At 46.5% G+C, this 17,717-nt stretch overlaps 1 protein-coding gene and 1 long non-coding RNA gene across 6 annotated transcripts in view; one reads left to right on the top strand and one right to left on the bottom strand.

Annotated features, from left to right (window-relative positions):
* The window catches only part of LINGO3 (leucine rich repeat and Ig domain containing 3), an 80,757-nt gene extending 65,711 nt beyond the window's left edge, over nt 1–15,046 (bottom strand). For 2 of the 3 annotated variants that reach the window (XM_033953826.1, XM_033953829.1), the window contains exon 1: nt 14,089–14,473. The gene's annotated coding sequence lies outside the window, so the exon portion shown is untranslated. Of the gene's footprint in view, nt 1–14,088; nt 14,474–15,021 lie in introns of those variants that run through there. The other variant, XM_033953828.1, reaches the window with a different exon arrangement.
* Nucleotides 13,894–17,717, top strand: part of LOC117364545 — a 63,367-nt gene continuing 59,543 nt past the window's right edge. Inside the window, exon 1 of one of the 3 annotated variants that reach the window (XR_004540275.1) lies at nt 13,894–13,998. This is a non-coding gene — a long non-coding RNA (uncharacterized LOC117364545). Of the gene's footprint in view, nt 13,999–14,087; nt 14,271–14,379; nt 14,834–17,717 lie in introns of those variants that run through there. The other 2 variants (XR_004540274.1, XR_004540273.1) reach the window with 2 other exon arrangements.

The following is a 17,717-nucleotide window of genomic DNA, read 5'->3' as shown; positions in this document are numbered from 1 at the left end:
TCTGCAGGGGGAGATCGTCTCTGACCAACTTATTGCACTTCTTCGAGGGAATTAACAAACAGATGGACAAAGGAGACCCCATAGACATCATATACCTAGATTTCCAGAAAGCCTTTGACAAGGTGCCTCATGAACGTCTACTCCGGAAACTGAAGAACCATGGGGTGGACGGAGACGTGCATAGATGGATCAGAAACTGGTTAGCGGGTAGGAAACAGAGGGTAGGGGTGAAGGGACACTACTCAGACTGGAGGAAGGTCACGAGTGGTGTTCCGCAGGGCTCAGGGCTCGGGCCGCTGCTATTTAATATATTCATAAATGACCTAGAAACAGGAACAAAGAGTGAGATAATAAAATTTGCGGACGACACCAAACTATTTAGTGGAGCTCAGACAAAGGAGGACTGTGAAAAATTGCAAAGGGACTTGGACAAATTGGGAGAATGGGCAGAGAGATGGCAGATGAAGTTCAATGTTGAGAAATGTAAAGTATTGCATGTGGGAATCAGAAACCCGAGGCACAGCTATACGATGGGAGGGATGTTATTGAATGAGAGTACCCAAGAAAGGGACTTGGGGGTAATGGTGGACATGACAATGAAGCCGACGGCACAGTGCGCAGCGGCCGCCAAGAGAGCGAATAAAATGCTGGGGATAATCAAGAAGGGTATTACAACAAGAACGAAAGAAGTTATCCTGCCGCTGTACCGGGCAATGGTGCGTCCGCATCTTGAGTACTGCGTCCAGTATTGGTCACCATACCTTAAGAAGGATATGGTGTTACTCGAGAGAGTTCAGAGGAGAGCGACACGACTGATTAAGGGGATGGAAAGCCTTTCATACGCTGAGAGATTGGAGAAACTGGGTCTCTTTTCCCTGGAGAAAAGAAGACTTAGAGGGGATATGATAGAGACTTACAAGATCATGAAGGGCATAGAGAGAGTAGAGAGGGACAGATTCTTCAAACTTTCAGAACATAAAAAAACAAGAGGGCATTCGGAAAAGTTGAAAGGGGACAGATTCAAAACGAATGCTAGGAAGTTCTTCTTTACCCAACGTGTGGTGGACACCTGGAATGCGCTTCCAGAGGACGTTATAGGGCAGCGAACGGTACTGGGGTTTAAGAAAGGATTGGACAATTTCCTGCTGGAAAAGGGGATAGAGGGGTATAGATAAAAGATTACTGCACAGGTCCTGGACCTGATGGGCCGCCGCGTGAGCGGACTGCTGGGCGCGATGGACCTCAGGTCTGACCCAGCGGAGGCATTTCTTATGTTCTTATGCTATGTACCATGCACAAACATATAAGACATGATAAACTTACTGAGAAATTTTTTACCAACTCTGCAATCTCAGTTCACATTCTTATTTCTGTACATCATCAGTCTAAGTTTCCAGTTATTTTTTAAAATGTTTACCCTTTGAAATGTGACCACCCCATATGTTCTTGTCGTGCTAAGAAGCTCTGATAACTGCATCATATGTTGGATCCTGAGCTTTATAACCCTCCATCCTCAATCCAACTGCCTGGGATACAGATTTATACACAGTTCTAGGCTCCCCTAGGGGCGATAAATGAATCTTTTCCTGTTTGAGACTTACTTGGATAGCTCTCCAGGGGCCTCGCAGCCTGCAGCGCATATATTAATTCAACTGATTGCTGCTTCATAATAGTTTGCTTAATTGGTTCAGGCTAGGAGTAGAAGTTAGGAGCTGGAGGTTTAATTATGCCCTCTTGGGTAGGGAAGATTATTTTCATTAATTCTTTTGATTTATAATGGAACTACAAGACTTCCATTTGCATTGTCTCCCTTGCTCTGCTTGACCAGACTTCAGGTGTAACTACTGCACCAGAGTCTGGGCAGCTCAGACTAGCCAAAGATGACTCCATAGTAACATAGTAGATGACGGCAGATAAAGACCCGAATGGTCCATCCAGTCTGCCCAACCTGACTCAATTTAAATTTTTTTTTTTTTTTTCTTCTTAGCTATTAGTTCTCTGCATTCCTCACAATATCTTCTGGACATCTAACTTTGATTTACAGCTATTTTTTCCCCCTCTTTGAATCACTGGGGCTGTACGGTAGCAGCAATCATTTGGTTTGAAATTACTTCTCAAAAGACAGGAGTGTTTTGTTCTTTTGGGAGGGCTCCTGTCATCTTTCATGCCATGTTTGCCGTACAATGCTTGTCGCTCCTTGTCTTCCATGCTATGTTTCATCATGCATGCTGCCATGTTATGTCATACTATGTTTGCCGTGCTATGCTCGCCACACTATGTCTCACCATACCATGTTTTGTCATATTATATTTTACCATGCTTTGTTAAACGATGTTTTGCCATCTCTCTCAAACAATGTTTGCTGATGTTTGTCTGAGAGTGTGGGGCAGGAGTTAGAGCTGTGAGTCTCAGAATACTGAGGTTCAAGGTTCAAACCAACACTGCGCCTTGTGTCCCTGGCCATGTCACTCCCCCCCCCCCCCCCGTTGCCCCAGGTATATTAGATAGGGAAAAATGCTTGAATATCTGAATAAATCCATGTAAATCATTCTGAGCTTCTCTGGGAGAACAGTCTAGAAAACTGAATAAATAAATATGCAGAATTTTATAGATCTCTATCATATCTCCCCTACAGCTATCTCTTCTCCAACTACAGAGCCTTAACCTCTTCAGCCTTTCCTCATATAAGAGTCATTTCATCCCCTTTAATCACTGTGATTTACCTTCTCTGTACCTCTTCTAATTCTGCTAAATTTTTTTTAGATGCAGCAAACAATAATCAAGGTACAGTTGCACCATGGAGTGATACAGAAGCATTATAATAATCTCTGTTTTATTCTTTATTCCTTTCCTAATAATTCTCAACATTCTGTTTGCCTTGTTGGACACTGTCACACAATGAGCAGAAGATATATTCATTTATTTGGATTTGGCCCACACCTTTTTCAGTTGTAGTTCAAGGTAAATTACATTCAGGAACAGTAGATTTTTACAGGGCTTTTTTTTTTTTTTTTTGAGGGAGTACTCAGGGGTACCAAGAACCAGCACCTTTTCCAATGGTTGATAAAAATGGTCTCCAAGTAATGTATTAATAAAAGAGCTCAGATTCTGCACACTCGGTGCTGCCTTTTTATGGATTCTGTGGCTATTTACAGTGGCCTGGCTTCCGTGGAGTGGGTCCCTCAGTGATTACTCCACTCCTGAAGAATGGCCTACTATTTCACTGCCTGGTAACAGAGTGAACATCCCGGAGGGAATGGAAAACATGAATAAGGATCTGTAAAAGTTGGAAGAATGGTCCGAAGTCTGGCAACTAAAATTCAATGCAAAGAAGTGCAGAGTGATGCATTTGGGGAGTAAAAATCCAAGGGAGATGTATGTGCTGGGAGGTGAGAGGCTGATATGCACAGATGGAAAGAGGGACCTTGGGGTGATAGTGTCTGAGGATCTGAAGGCGACAAGGCAGTGGCTATAGCCAGGAGGATGTTAGAGAGAGGCACAACCAGCAGAAGAAAGGAGGTGTTGATGCCCCTGGGTACAGGTTAGTGAGGCTCCACTTGGAGTATTGTGTTCAGTTTTGGAGGCCATATCTGGCCAAGGATATAAGAAGACTTGAAGCGGTCCAGAGGAAAGTGACAAAAATGGTAGAGGGCTTGCGCCAAAAGAATAATGAGAAGAGACTAAGACCTCAACAAGTAAAACTAAAGGACATAAACTGAGGTTGAGGGATTGTAGACATAGGAGTAACGTTAGGAAATTCTTTTTCACGGAGAGGGTGGTAGATGCCTGGAATGCTTTCCTGAGGGAGGTGGTGCAGAGGAAAACTGATGGAATTCAAAAAAGCGTGGGATGAACACAAAGGATCACTAATTAGGATCTGAGTGGGCTAACTTTCATGGTCTGAATCCCGCAAATGAGATGTTTTGGATAGGCTAGAGCAGGGGTGGGCAACTCCAGTCCTCGAGGGCTGGAATCCAGTTGGGTTTTCAGGATTTCCCCAATGAATATGCATGAGATCTATTTGTACGCCCTGCTTTCAATGCATATTCATTGGGGAAATCCTGAAAACCCAACTGGATTCCAGCCCTTGAGGAATGGAGTTGCCCACCCCTGGGCTAAAGTGAAGTTCATAAGCAGCTTCAGTAGTTGGAAACTAAGGTCAGTACTGGGTAGACTTCTAAGATCTATGGCCCAGAAATAATAAAGAAAAAAGACATTTTAATTTAATCATGAAATTGTGGTTACAGGGCAGACTAGATAGGCCATGGGTAGGCAATTCCAGTCCTCGAGAGCCGGAGCCAGGTCAGGTTTTCAGGATATCCACAATAAATATGCATGAGATAGATTTGCTCTCATCTTATACATATTCATTGTGGATATCCTGAAAACCTGACCTGGCTCCAGCTCTTGAGGACCAGAATTGCCTACCCCTGGGATAGGCCGTTCAGGTCTTTATCTGACGTCACTTTTTTGCTAGAAAAAATGCAATGGGTATTTCTCTGTCCCTGGAGGACTTACTATCTATGTTTTGAAATGGAAGGTTCAATGACTTTCCCAAGGACATAAGAAGCTACAGTGGTATTTGAATGGAGCTTCTCTGCTTTAACCATTAGCTCTCAATGACATCGAGATTGTTTTCCTTTTCTCCTAATATGGAACCTTGCATCATGTAGATATACAGTAATTTGAATTATTTTTCTCCATATGCATCACTTTGCATTTGTCTATATTAAATTTCATGGGAGTCCTCCCTCAGCCCCTCCCTCTAGCAGCTTTATGTATTGACTTTTCAGCATCCCCAGGGTTTGGTCAGTCCAGGTGGCGAAAGCTGGGCCCTGGAATTGAATCCATGTCTTCTAAAATGTAGCATACATCAGATATAATCACCTCTAGGTTCAGTGGCATAGTAAAGTGAGAGGCTGGGGAGGGGGGGGGGGCAGTCTGCCCCAAGTGCTGTCTTTGTGGGGGTATCGGCACCCCTCCTCCTCCCTGCTCCTTCCCACTCCTCCTCACACCGCGCACGCGCCTTCACTCTCCCCCCCATCTTACCTCTAGCTCTTCCCTGACATGAGGAGCAACTCTAACCTGCTGCTCGCACCAGCATAGGCTCTCCCTCTGATGTCACTTCAGACTCCCGCGCCTAGAAGTAACATCAGAGGGAGAGCCGACCTGATGCGGGCAGCAAGTTGGTGATGTGGGTCACGCTGGTGAAATTAAAGAGGTACAGGGGCAAGGGAGGGGGTGCGAGCATGGCAAAGCAGGGAAAGAGCGGGTGGGGTGGAGCACAGGGAAGGGGAGGGGCGCCACTGCCTAGGTTCCTAGGGAGGAGAGCGTGGCGTAGTGGTTATAGCTACAGCCTCAGCACATTGAGGTTGTGGTTTTAAATCCCACTCTGCTCCTTGTGATTCTGGGCAAGTCATTTAATTCTCTACTGCCCCAGGTACATTAGACAGATTGTGAGCCCACTGGGATAGTTAGGGAAAAATGCTTGAGGTACCTGAATGTATACCAATTTGAGGGTGGTTCTAAAACAACAAAAGGCAGTATCCAAGTCCCAATCACTTTCCCTCTCTTTCATGCACACAAATACTTCACCACCTATAATGTACCATTCTGTTGGATTTTTGCAGCCCAATTGCATGACCCCACCAGCTCAGGTATTTTTAAAGATTTGAGTTGGCCCGGGGGGAGGGGGTTTGTGGAGACCATATGTGCCCATCCAATTTGTCCAGTGGCTTACCCCAAATCTGAGTTCTGGCTATGCCTCTGCTAGGGATGATTATATCACATGGGTGGCCAAACAGGTAGAAAAGGTGACAGAAAAAAAACAGAAGGATTCTTGGATGCATGAAGCGGAAAAAGGAGGTGACATGGATCTGTATAAGTTTCTGGTGAGACCTTATAAATACTGTATATAACCAGTAATGAGTCAGTTTAGAGCAGGGGTGCCCAAATGGTTGATCGCGATCAACCAGTAGATCACAAAGGCAACCCGTTGTCTTTGCGTTCTTTTTCTCCTTTCTGCTTCCCCGAGCCAGGCCTGGCGCGTACAAGCACCGGACTCAGAACACTTCACCTCCGACGTCAATTCTGATGTCAGAGAGGAAGTTTTGGGCCAGCCAATCGCTGCCTGGCTGGCCTGGAACTTCCTCCCCAACGTTAAAATTGACGTCGGAGGTGACGTCTTATGGGCCTAGCACTTGTAAGCGCCAGGTCTGGCTCAGGGAAGCAGCAGGGAGAAATCGGCATGGTAACTTGGGGGTAAGAGTAGGGAAAGAATCGTGGAAGTGGAGAAATCGGCGCGATGGCTTGGGGGACCAGGGGGAGAGAGAAAGAAAGGCAGGCAGGAGGAGAGAAAGAAAGTCAGAAAGAAAGAGGGGGCAGGGGGAGAGAGAAAACAGCTCCTTGATCCAGCTGTGGCCACAGACATCCAACTGAGGAAAGCGAAAGCCGATTGGTTTGGGCAAAGAGTGACTGGCTTGTGAGCTAATTGCCCTGGTACTAATCTGATTAGTCTCTGCCACTAATCTGATTAGTCTCTGCCAGAGAAGAGGAAGCATGAAACTCTACAGAGAGGAGAAGCAATGCTAAACAGTGGAGACTATCAAATTTGCAAATAAATGCAATGGACACACAGATTGTAAAAAAAAAAAAAAAAAAAAAGGCCTTTGTTAAGACCAACAGTGCCAAGGAGAACTCGACATAAGCCATGTTTTGGCTGTAAAGCCTGCATCAGAAGTCCAAAGCAAACCTTCATTATCTAATATATTGCTTGTTAATCTTGTTCCAAAGTATGAAAAAGGAAAAACCAGGAGAAGACACTTAAGAAATGCAAATGTCCTCAAGTGAACCACTTTTCTCTGCTCAAGCATGGCTTGTGTCGAGTCCTCTATAGAAGTATTATCCTTAATAAAGGACTTTTATTTTATGATCCGTCTGTCCATTGAGAGATGAGATATTAGCTGCAGGGGATCTATTTACTTTATGGTACCCTGCCAAGGGTAAAATTGTGCATAAAAACTCTGTCAACTTTCCAGAGGAAGGTTTGCTATCCAGGCCAGAGATAAGCTGAATGAATTCTGGACAACTGAAAAAGAATACGGTTGTTACCACAAATGTAGTGTTCATGCTTTTTTGCTACTGGTGTTCTAAATAGTGACAATGGTCTTAATTTTAGAAGCATCTCTATTGTATTTTTGCATACATGTGTAAATGATGATTTTGGAAAGTCTTTGTTTGCACATGGAGATCCATACCCAATAGATATTTCAAAAGGGGGGGGGGTAGTGGAGGCTTATTTAGGGTAGGGCAAAAATCTGCATGCATAGTCCTCATTTTGCAAAGGGAACACATTTGTATATGGAAAAATTTCCACGTGGGATTTTACGCCAACATAGAGAGGCTAGCCAGTTTTCTAAAAAGTGCTCGTTTCAGGCAGGGCTTTACATGGGGTTTAAAATGAAGCATACTAAAATTGTGACCTCATCAGTGTATTAATGGCATTTACACATGTAGGTTTGTCTAATGAGGCAGCTACATGTGGACACCACATCACATACCTGGAAGCTGTAAAATTGTCACTTCCTTGTGGAAGCTGTTGGGATCATACAAATTGGGGAAGAGTACCATATATAATCGTGAAAAACTTGATTTTATGTATGTCAAGGGCAGTTTTGAGAATAAAATGGCTAAAATTGTTGTGACCCAAATATAAGGTGAGGCTCCTCTCCAGCCCTCCCTTCCTCACCTGGCTCAGCATACCTTTCTCTCTCTCCTCTTCACCTGAGGGTCAAACACTGCTCCCTTTGTCTCCCTCCCCTCCACCTCCAGGTCCCACATCATATCTCCTCCATCCTTCCTTCCCATTATCCAACATTAATCTCTCTCTTGTTCCCTACCCCTCTTTATGCTAAATAGTCTTACATCTCTCCCTCTTTTCCCTCTCCCAGCTTGTGGTTCAGTATCTCAATCTTTATTCTCTTCACTATGTACTTTCAAACTTGGCAGTGCAGAAATACACCAAGGCTGCCTATGGCCTGCTTTAGAGCAGTGTTCTTCAACCACCAGTCCATGGACCAGTGCCGGTACACAGAAATTTCCTGCCGGTTCACAGGGCCAGCATGTGCATCAGGCCCAAAACAGTGTTCATCAACCGCCGGTCCACAGTGCAATCGATGTGGCGTTATCTTCGAGCCAGCTCCCTCTTCCTAACTGATTCAGTGCACAAAGCCACGGGCAGTGGCTCCTACGGGCATCCTGCGCCTGAACCAGAAGCCTTCTCTCTGATGTTGCAACGTCAGAGGGAAGGCTTCTAGATGAGGCACGGGATGTGCAAGGTGCAATTAGTACTATTATGGGGGCGGGGTCTGGGGTGGAGATGGGCGGGGTCTGGCCCACGACGTAGCCCAGTGTTCTTCAACCGCCGGTCCACAGACCGATGCCGGTCCACAGAATAATTCTTTTATTTCTGCCGGTCCATAGGTGTAAAAAGGTTGAAAAACACTGCTTTAGAGTGCTCGCTCTGATCGATCCCACACGCTCTAACTAAACTTCCTCTTTCCTCATGGCTGGGACAGATCAGAGGGAGCAGTTTGGAGCAGGCTGCAGGTAGCCTAGGTATATCACTGCACTGCAACTGCTCTAAAGAAGATAAGTTTGAAGTATACGTGGTGGGGGTGGGGAGTTTGAGACGCTGAACAACAGGCTGGTAGAGGGAATTGGAGGGAGAGATACTGAACCGTGCTGCTGACTGGAGTTGAGGATCATTAATTTTTTTGCCATTATAGGGAAATGGCCATTAGATGAGACAACCCTGTTTTTTTGAAAGCATTTTGAAGTTGAAATTTCTCAACTTATACATGAGCATATACACAGTAACTAAAAGAATAAGCATCTAAGCCTCTCCATGGAGCATCACTGCTTTTACTCTCAATGTGATACCCACTAGCAAGTTTTCTCAGGAGTAGCCCCCGTGCTCTGGAATTTACTCCCAGAGGAGCTACATCTAACTCGAGACTACCTGTACTTCAGAAAGCATATGAGGGGCTGCTGAAAAGTTCTGAGCCCAACCAACAAAGCCGGGGCAGTTTCCATCGAGGGCTATACACTTAGTCCAGCAATTTTCCACTTTTTCATTCGGAATTTTTCTGATGGAACGAAAAAAAAAGTGGGGGAAAAAAAAATCACCGGACTAAGTGTATAGCCCTCGATGGAGACTGCCCCAGCTTTGTTGGCTGGGCTCAGAACTTTTCAGCAGCCCCTCGTATGAAAGCCTGGCTCTTCTCCCAATACACATGGCAACTGATTATCCGTTCACTCCGCACCTGGCTTGCTGCATACCCTGTAACTTAGACTAGTTCTTTATTCAGTGGAGTAGCAAGGGAAGGAAGTGCTTGGGCAGTGGCGCTCCCCTATGCCCTTCTCTCTACACCTCTCATCTCATCTGGTCATTTTAGTATCGTTATGCCGTTAACAGAATTGTAACGGCAATTCTGTTAACAACATAATGTCATGCTGTATCTACTGTAAACAGCACTGGGTGAATCTCTCCATCAGTAGAGTAGCGAGGGTGAGAGTGCCCGAGATGGTGGTGCTCCTCTCCCACCCTCTTCTCCACCCACCTTCTGCGCATGCGCGTCCCTTCCCTACTCCTTACTTCTTCTAACTTCCCCGGCTCAAGAAGCATCACCAACTTGCTGCCCGGGTCGCTGTCGGCTTTCCCTCTGACATCACTTCCTAGGTGCGGGACCCAGAGGGAGAGCCGACCTGGCATGAGCAGCAGGTTAGGTTGGAGGTGTTGCTCGTGCTGGTGAAGAGATAGGGGTACGGTGGGAGAGGGGGGAATAAAAGCATGCGTAAGGCAGGGGTGGGTAGAGGAGTGGGGGTGTGGGTGGAGTGGTGCTGGAGGAGTGGGGGCAGAGTGGAGGAGGGGTGCCGGCATTCTCACCAAGACGGCGCCCTGGGGTGGACCGGCCCCTGCTTACTACATCATTGCTCTTCATAAAGGCAGTTAATAAATCCCAATAACTAAATAATGTTTCTAAAATGGCTTCCACTGCATGAGTCGGCAAATACACTACACTCCTGCATTGGATCAGCCATTTCTACAATACTTTTGGGCTTCAGTATATTCCTGTCCAGACGACTCAATTCTGATCTCCACGCTCTGTATAAAATTGGGTTCCAATTGTCTTTGAGCTCCTTTTATCAAGCTGCGCTAGAGGATTAAAAAAATTTTTTTTTTTAGTTTGAAACAATTTTTATTGATGACTAAACATAGCCAACAAACGAAACAGAGAAACAAATCAGTTCAGATCAAGAAACAACACAGAAGAAAATGATCAACACAAAAGTCATCAAGGTTTCCCCCAGCCCACCCCCGACCTCCCAAACCAACAGGAATACGTCCCCAGAAAAACCAAGAGAAGCCACAAGGCACTTATACTCTTAGCACCTCATGGCAAGCCCAAGCCCATAAACCACAGCACCACAGAATCCTCCCTGCCCCCCAAACCCCAACCTAGCCCACCCCAGGTGGGTGAGGTTTTTATCATGAGCTGGGCATGCTAAATGCTCCAACGCTCATAGAATTCCTATGAGTGTCTGAGTATTTACCTTGCTGGCCCAAGCTAAAGAGGGGGAGAAGGGGGAAAAGAAAGTGGGAGAGAAGGGGGGAGAGAAAGTGACCAAGAAAGAAGGGAAGAAGATGCTGGACCTACAAGTGTGTGTGTGTGTGTGTGAGGGGGGGGGGGGGATGGGATGATAGAGTGAGGTGGGAAGGGAGACACAACTATTTTTACATTAACTCTCAAATAACCAGAAACTACAGTTATCCGGCATCTGCCAATCCCCGGATAACTGAGATTTCCACCGCACTAGCATCAAGCTGCATCGGCAAGCGAAAAGGCAGGTGTGCCCACATTCTACTGGCCAATGGCTGGCACAGGTGGGCACAACAAAGAATTCTAGAACTTGTGTGTCACGTTTGGGAACATGTTTGTGACACCCCTATGTTCTGCCTGTGTGTACACCCCCTGACAGTTACACGCTAAGCAATTTAGGTGCCCGGTTTATTGAAGACCATCTAGTGCTTACATGTGTAACTGCCAATTATCGGTGCCTATCGTGTTTGTAAACGCTGCTATTCTATAAACTAGGCGTGCTATTGGTGCCTAACATTAGGTATGTGTAGAAGAGGGCCAAAGTATATCATACAAATTAGATGACAATAAAGCACCAAGGACCATCCAGACAGGACCAATCCAATCAAGTTTATTGCTGGACCTGACATGGGCCGTGTTTCAGCAAAAAACGCCTGCCTTAGGGCTCTTTCCAATGGTATTAAGAAGCAGCTAAAAAACAGAGGCTGGAGACATCAATACGCTACAATCCCAAAGAACAAATCTCAATGCCAGAATGGCTAATTGCATTATTCAATAGTGTGGCAAAATGGTGCCAAGAAAGTCTTTGATGACATTTTGCCATGGTACTGACAAATGCCAATTAGCCGTTCCTGCACTAAGCTTTTTTGTTTGGGATTTTAGTGTACTGATGTCGTCGGTCTCTGGTTTTTAGTTATTTCGTAATGCCATTGGAAAGACCCCCTGAGACAGGTGTTTTCGCTGAAATAAGGCCTGTGTTGGATCCAGCAATAAACCTGATTTGATTGTCCCTACCTGGAAGGACCTTGCTGCTTTTCTATCATCTGTCTAACATTAGGTGCCAATTTATAGAACTGTCTCTTAATTGCTTAGTGCATTTTAGTATATAGACCCCTAAGATTAAACTACATCTGTCGTATGCATATGCCATGTTGATTAAGTCACTTCCCAACTACACAGAAACACAAATGAACACTTCAATGCATGGTTCAAAAGGCATATCCAAACCCAATATAATCCTGCCAGAGAGTGCCCAGCCAGTACTTCCCTGACATACTGCCCTAGAACTGCAGACTGTATTCTGCACTCCACTCTGCAAAATGACCAAACAAAGCAACAATCTCAGTACAGTGGTACCTCGGTTTACGAATGCACCGGTTTGCAAGTGTTTTGCAAGACGAGCAAAACATTTGCAAACTTGGTGCCTCGTAAACAGAGCGCGCCTCGATTTGCGAGCACCCCCCCCCCGCGAACCGGCACCCTCCCCCCCGCGATCCGGCCCCCCCGCCGCCATCCGGCACCCCCCCGCCGCGACCTGAGGTCCCCCCAACCCACCCGAACCCTCTTCTTACTTTGATGTAGCCTCAGCACCGGTACAAGCATGTCCTGTGCTGGTGCCGGTGCCCGAAGATCTGCCTCCTGTGCTGGGCCTTGAGCATGTGCGCATGCTCAAGGCCTGAGAGTTCACGTCGAACGTGAACTCTCACGTCGAACGTGAACTCTCAGGCCTTGAGCATGCGCACATGCTCAAGGCCCAGCACAGGAGGCAGATCTTCAGGCACCAGCACAGGATATGCTGGTGCCGGTGTGGAGGCTACATCAAAGTAAGAAGAGGGTTCGGGTGGGTTGGGGGGACCTCAGGTCGCGGCGGGGGGGTGCCCGATGGCAGCAGGGGGGGTGCCCGATGGCGGCGGGGGGGGGGTGCTGGATCGCGGGGGGGAGGGTGCCGGTTCACGGGGGGCCTCTGGGGGGAGCAATGCTGGTTCCCGTGGGGGGGAGGAGCAGCACTGCTGGCCTCGGGGGGGGGGGGGGGTGTGGAGGGTGGGAACCTATCAAAGCGAGTTTCCATAATTTCCTATGGGGAAACTCGCTTTGATAAATGAGCATTTTGGATTACGAGCATGCTCCTGGAACGGATTATGCTCGTAATCCAAGGTACCACTGTATTGTAAACACCATCCGAGAATAAGAGGTTGTACCATAGTAACTGGAGACGGCAACACCGCCCAAGGACCCTGGCAAATAACTCACTAAAACCACGGACTGCACCGCTTTCCCCATAAAGTTTTACAACACAACTCCAGGAAAGGAGCCTGCACCCCCAAATGGAGAATACACTTCTCCCTCCGTATTTGTGGTTTCAGCATTTACGGTTTCGATTATTCACGGTTTTTAGGATGTTGGCTCCTCCCCCCAAATTACGACAGCTCGCATAGAGAAATCGTTGATTCCAAACATTTACAGAGAAAAATTACCGATTCCCAGCCCTTTCTTCACCGTGTTTTGCCTCTCCTTCAGGAACAGGTTTCCCACCATGTTATTCGTGGTTTCGCCATATTCAAGATGGTTTTTAATAGAAAATAGCGAATAACATATGAAAAAGTTATTTGCGGTTTTTCTGTATTTGCGGTTCTGTTAATCCCCTATCACAGTGAATACGGAGGGAGAAGTGTAGCCACGGGCGCTGTCCAGATCCCACTGCTTTCCAAATCAACTCTGCAGATGAAGGGTGCCAGCATACGGTGCCCTGTCTCTCCATTAGTCCTGACAGCAGTTTTCCTAACCATCTGTCACAGACAGGGCTCTTACACACTTAGATGTCACTTGTGCAGAAACAGTAGGCATTTGCCACATACAGTATGCACCAGATCTCTTGCAACGCTAGAATACATTATTAGTTATTATTAAGTCAGATTGAAGTTTGAACGTGGAGGCTTCTTTTAAACCCGAGTGATGTAGAGGGTACACAATTTCACTAGATTGTCTGTGCACATATGTGTTTATGTGCTCCATAGAAACAATGCACATGTACCAAAAACCCTGTTATGTCTGCGATTTTTTTTTTTTTTTAAAAATATGTATTTATATAAAAACAAGAGCCGATATTGCTTCCCAGCAGCTGGCAAAGCACATTTGCGCAACCCTCCCACATCTACACAAGCCTAGAGCAACCGTGTCCTGGAATGGAACCCGGGCGTTTTTAATCTCTCCTTGCAAGAGGCACACAGGAGGCACTTCACACAGGCAAAAAGGTTCAGGATTGATTCACGCCGTGTGCATCCGCACGGCCAGCTCACCAAGACTTCTGTTGCAGAGAAGGGGAGCTTCACGTCTCTCGGTACGCGCACGCACATTTCTCTACGGTGTATACACCTGCGCGTCCCCAAGTCTGGACAGAGGCATATTTCCCCCACAGCCATCGTCTTACCTGCGCTGAGAGCGGGCGCAGTGCTTTGCGCGCACGGACTTCTCCAGCAGCCTCAACCTCTGCGTTCCAAAGAGCCCCGGGACCAGGTCTTAAGCCGTATCCAGCTCCCCTCCTCCACCCCGGGAGGGACCAATGAGTGATGGGGAGAATCTGGCACTCACGGATGCCGCAGCTGCCTCCAGGTCTCTCCTGCTGTCTATTTCAGCAGCCGCCGCGGAGAGACTCTGATCCAGGGGTGGGCTGGGCTGGAGTGGGAAAAAGGGGGGGGGGGGATCTGCAGCCTTCTAGGTTGCGCACCATCAGCGTACAGGAAACTAGAAAGCCGCAGGGGCTGGTGGAGACTTTCCCAACTGCTCTTCAGGGCTTACGGAGGGGGGGGGGGAGAGGAACCTAGAGTAACCGCTCTTTTTTTAACTCTCCCCTCTCCAAATCCGTGCATTCGCTCGTCCGTCCCCCCTTGCTCCCCCCACCGTTCCCCTGCGTGAGGCTGCTGAAGGCAGATCCTCCACTGGCTCCTTTCTCAGCCTTCACTTGGTTGGTAGAACTTCCAGGCAGATGTAAGGGCTCCTCTCCAAAGTTCACAGCCAGGCCGAGAACATAAAAACACATGTGAAAAGCCACAAACCTTATGAGCCAGGTGCTACAGGTGGAGCCGAAAGGGGGGGGGGGGTCTGCTGCCATTTGAATACTGTCTGTATGAAGCCTGATGGTTTATGCGTTCGTTTTTTAGGGCCATTAGCAAAAGGTAAGCCACAGGGATTCTGGAAACTATTTCTCAACTGCTTTCCCTAAGCTCAGCAGTTGTCTTGTTTAGCTGGGATGTATACTTCCCTGACTATAACTGTTGTTCATCTCTTATGCTTAACATGACCAGACTTGTCTTAAGTTGATTAGGAAGTTGTAGGTGGGATAGGGAGACTGATACCAACTTACCCCATTTCAGGTTGGAGAATTTTTGGCTAGTCCTGGTTTTGAACCCACATCCCAAAGTAATGTGGGATTTATAGTGCTTGATCCTGCCCAATTGAAATCAGTGTTGCAAGTCCCATAATGCATCAGGACGAGGTGATCAGAAATCCAGGGCTATTCTAAAATCTCCATCCTCAAACTGGTTAACTTGTCATCTTTCTCTCTCTCTCTCCCCCCCCCCCCCCCCATTGCAGTTATAGACTTTTAAGAGTTCAAAGACTACATGGGGGTGCTGGGAATGGAAAACCAGGATTGACTCATCCTATGGGGTTATCATGGTGGTCATTCTATTAACATAGAAATTGATGGCATATGACTATCATAGGGATTATGGTATTCGCCCACCCACTTCAACAGCTCAGTTCTACAATCCCCTTTTCTCTCAGAGGTCTTCTGTGCCTGTCTCATGCTCTCTTGAAGTCTATTGCTGTCCTATGGGCTGTCTCCACTTGGAGCCTGTTCTGTGCATCCTCCAACCTTTTTGCAAAGAGATGGCTCCTTTACTATTTCTGTACAGAGATGCTCAGGGAGCAGCATAACTGAATGACAGATCAGAGAAAGATGTCAATGACAATTCTAATTATTTTGATGTACAAAGTGATAAGAAGGTCTCTGAAGACACAGATTTTTTTTTCAAGTAGGCAGGGTTTCTTGAAGTGTGCCCTTACAATAAAACCAGATTTATGTGTATTGTGGCCCTTAAGTTGTAACATTTAAGAGACACCCCCCCATTAAATGGAAAGAAAAGTATATTATTAGGTTTAACAATTTTGCACACTATAGCTAGTGGAACATGAAGCCCTAAACTGTACTTATCTAGTTTATATGTAAATCAGATCCTGATATACAGCTTCCCTCAGAAACAGACCTGGTAAACTCAACTCTCCATGTCCTAGTGAGACCTTCCTCCCCCCCCCAACTTTGAGTTTCTAAATCCTATCCTGTATTTTTAGGTCTCGTATCCAGGTCTGATTCAGAGTTGCCAGGTAATTCCAAGCTCTTAATGAGGTCAGCCAGATGTACTTTTTTCTTGTTGCATTTCTTTTCTAATTGAGTTGAAAAAAATAGAAGAAATCTAAGATGACTATAGGAAAAAGTTTACTGCAATGGCTTAGAGTATTACTCAGATAATCTCACCAGCTGTGTGCTTCCTTTCTGCTTCATGGAAAGTATGGAAAGATGATAAAGGGGATGGAACTCCTCCCTTATGAGGAAAGATTAAAAAGGTTAAGGCTCTTCAGTTGGAAAAGAGGCAGCTGAGGGGAGATATGATTGAAGTCTACAAAATTCCGAGTGGAGTAGAACAGCTACAAGTGGATCGATTTTTCACTCCATCAAAAATTACAAAGACTAGGGGACACTCGATGAAATTGCAGAGAAATGTGATACCCGGGGCCCATCATTTTTTGACATCCCCCCCATCTGTATGAAAAACATGATTTTTAGTAACAATCTACACATCACACAAGAGTGTACCTAGGAAAACACAGCATCTTACATACTGCAGTAAGCAGTACAGCATCAGTACACCCATTGTAAAACTAAACAAGCCAGACTAGTACAAATCAATCCTACACAGTCAATCCTAACAGAAAACCATGTCTTTCGAACACACAGAACACAGAAAACACCTTCGCTTAGTATGTAATCACAACCTAACCCCTCCCCATTTTACAGAACTGTAGTGTGGTTTGTAGCCATGGTAGTAACAGCTTAGACGCTCATAGAATTCTGAGCATCAGAGCTGTTACCACCACGACCAATGCTAAAAAACACTCTACAGTTTTGTAAAAGGGGAGATAAATAGAAATACATAGACAAAGGTTAAAATGAAGCACCAAGAAGCTGGACTCTGCATACAATGCAACACCACAGAAACAGTGATGCATCTCCCCTAAAGCAAAAAAATAAATAAATAGAACATTTTTCTACCTTGTTTTCTCTGGTTTCTATTTTCCTCATCTTCTTGTCACTCTTTTCCTTACATCCACTGTCTACCCTCTCTCTGCCCCTTCTATATGGCATCTTCTCTTCTATTCCCCTTCTAGAAACTTTATGCCTCCCCCTTCCATCTCTCCCTTCCCCCCATTGGTCTAGCATCCATCTTCTTCCATTCCCTCCTCCAATGGTCTGGCATCTCTCTCTTCTTCTTCCCTCTCCAACACCCCCATGGTCTGGCATTTCACTCTCTCCTCTCCCTTCCACCCACTTTCATCAGTATCTGCCCCCTTTCTTTCCCTCCAACCCAATTCCATGCTGTATCCTTCCCCCTTATGTCTCTCTCCCCTTTCCCTGCACACCAATTCCATCAGCATCTGCCCCCTTTCTCTCCCTCTACAACCCTTCCATACCACCCTGACCCCTTTTCTCACCCTCCACCACCCTTCCATACCACTCTGACCCCTTTCTCACCCTTCACCACCCTTCTGTACCACCCTGATTCCCTTTCTCTCCTTCCACCTCCCTGCTATGCTCCTTTCTCTCTCCATCTAAATCAGCAAGGTCCCGCGATGACTGCTTCTGCTGCCTCTGCTCCGGAAGAGGTAAGTGACGTTGGAGGGGGGTGGGCCGGCAAGCGCAGGGAGTTGCGGCAAGGTCCCGCGATGACTGTGGCTGCCAGTCCACCCCCTCTGACATCACTTACCTCTTCCGGAGCAGAG

Source organism: Geotrypetes seraphini, chromosome 8, assembly GCF_902459505.1.
Source record: "Geotrypetes seraphini chromosome 8, aGeoSer1.1, whole genome shotgun sequence".
NCBI classification, from domain to species: domain Eukaryota; kingdom Metazoa; phylum Chordata; class Amphibia; order Gymnophiona; family Dermophiidae; genus Geotrypetes; species Geotrypetes seraphini.
The sequence above is the reverse complement of the archived record's forward strand: the minus strand, read 5'-3'. Positions and strand labels throughout refer to the sequence as shown.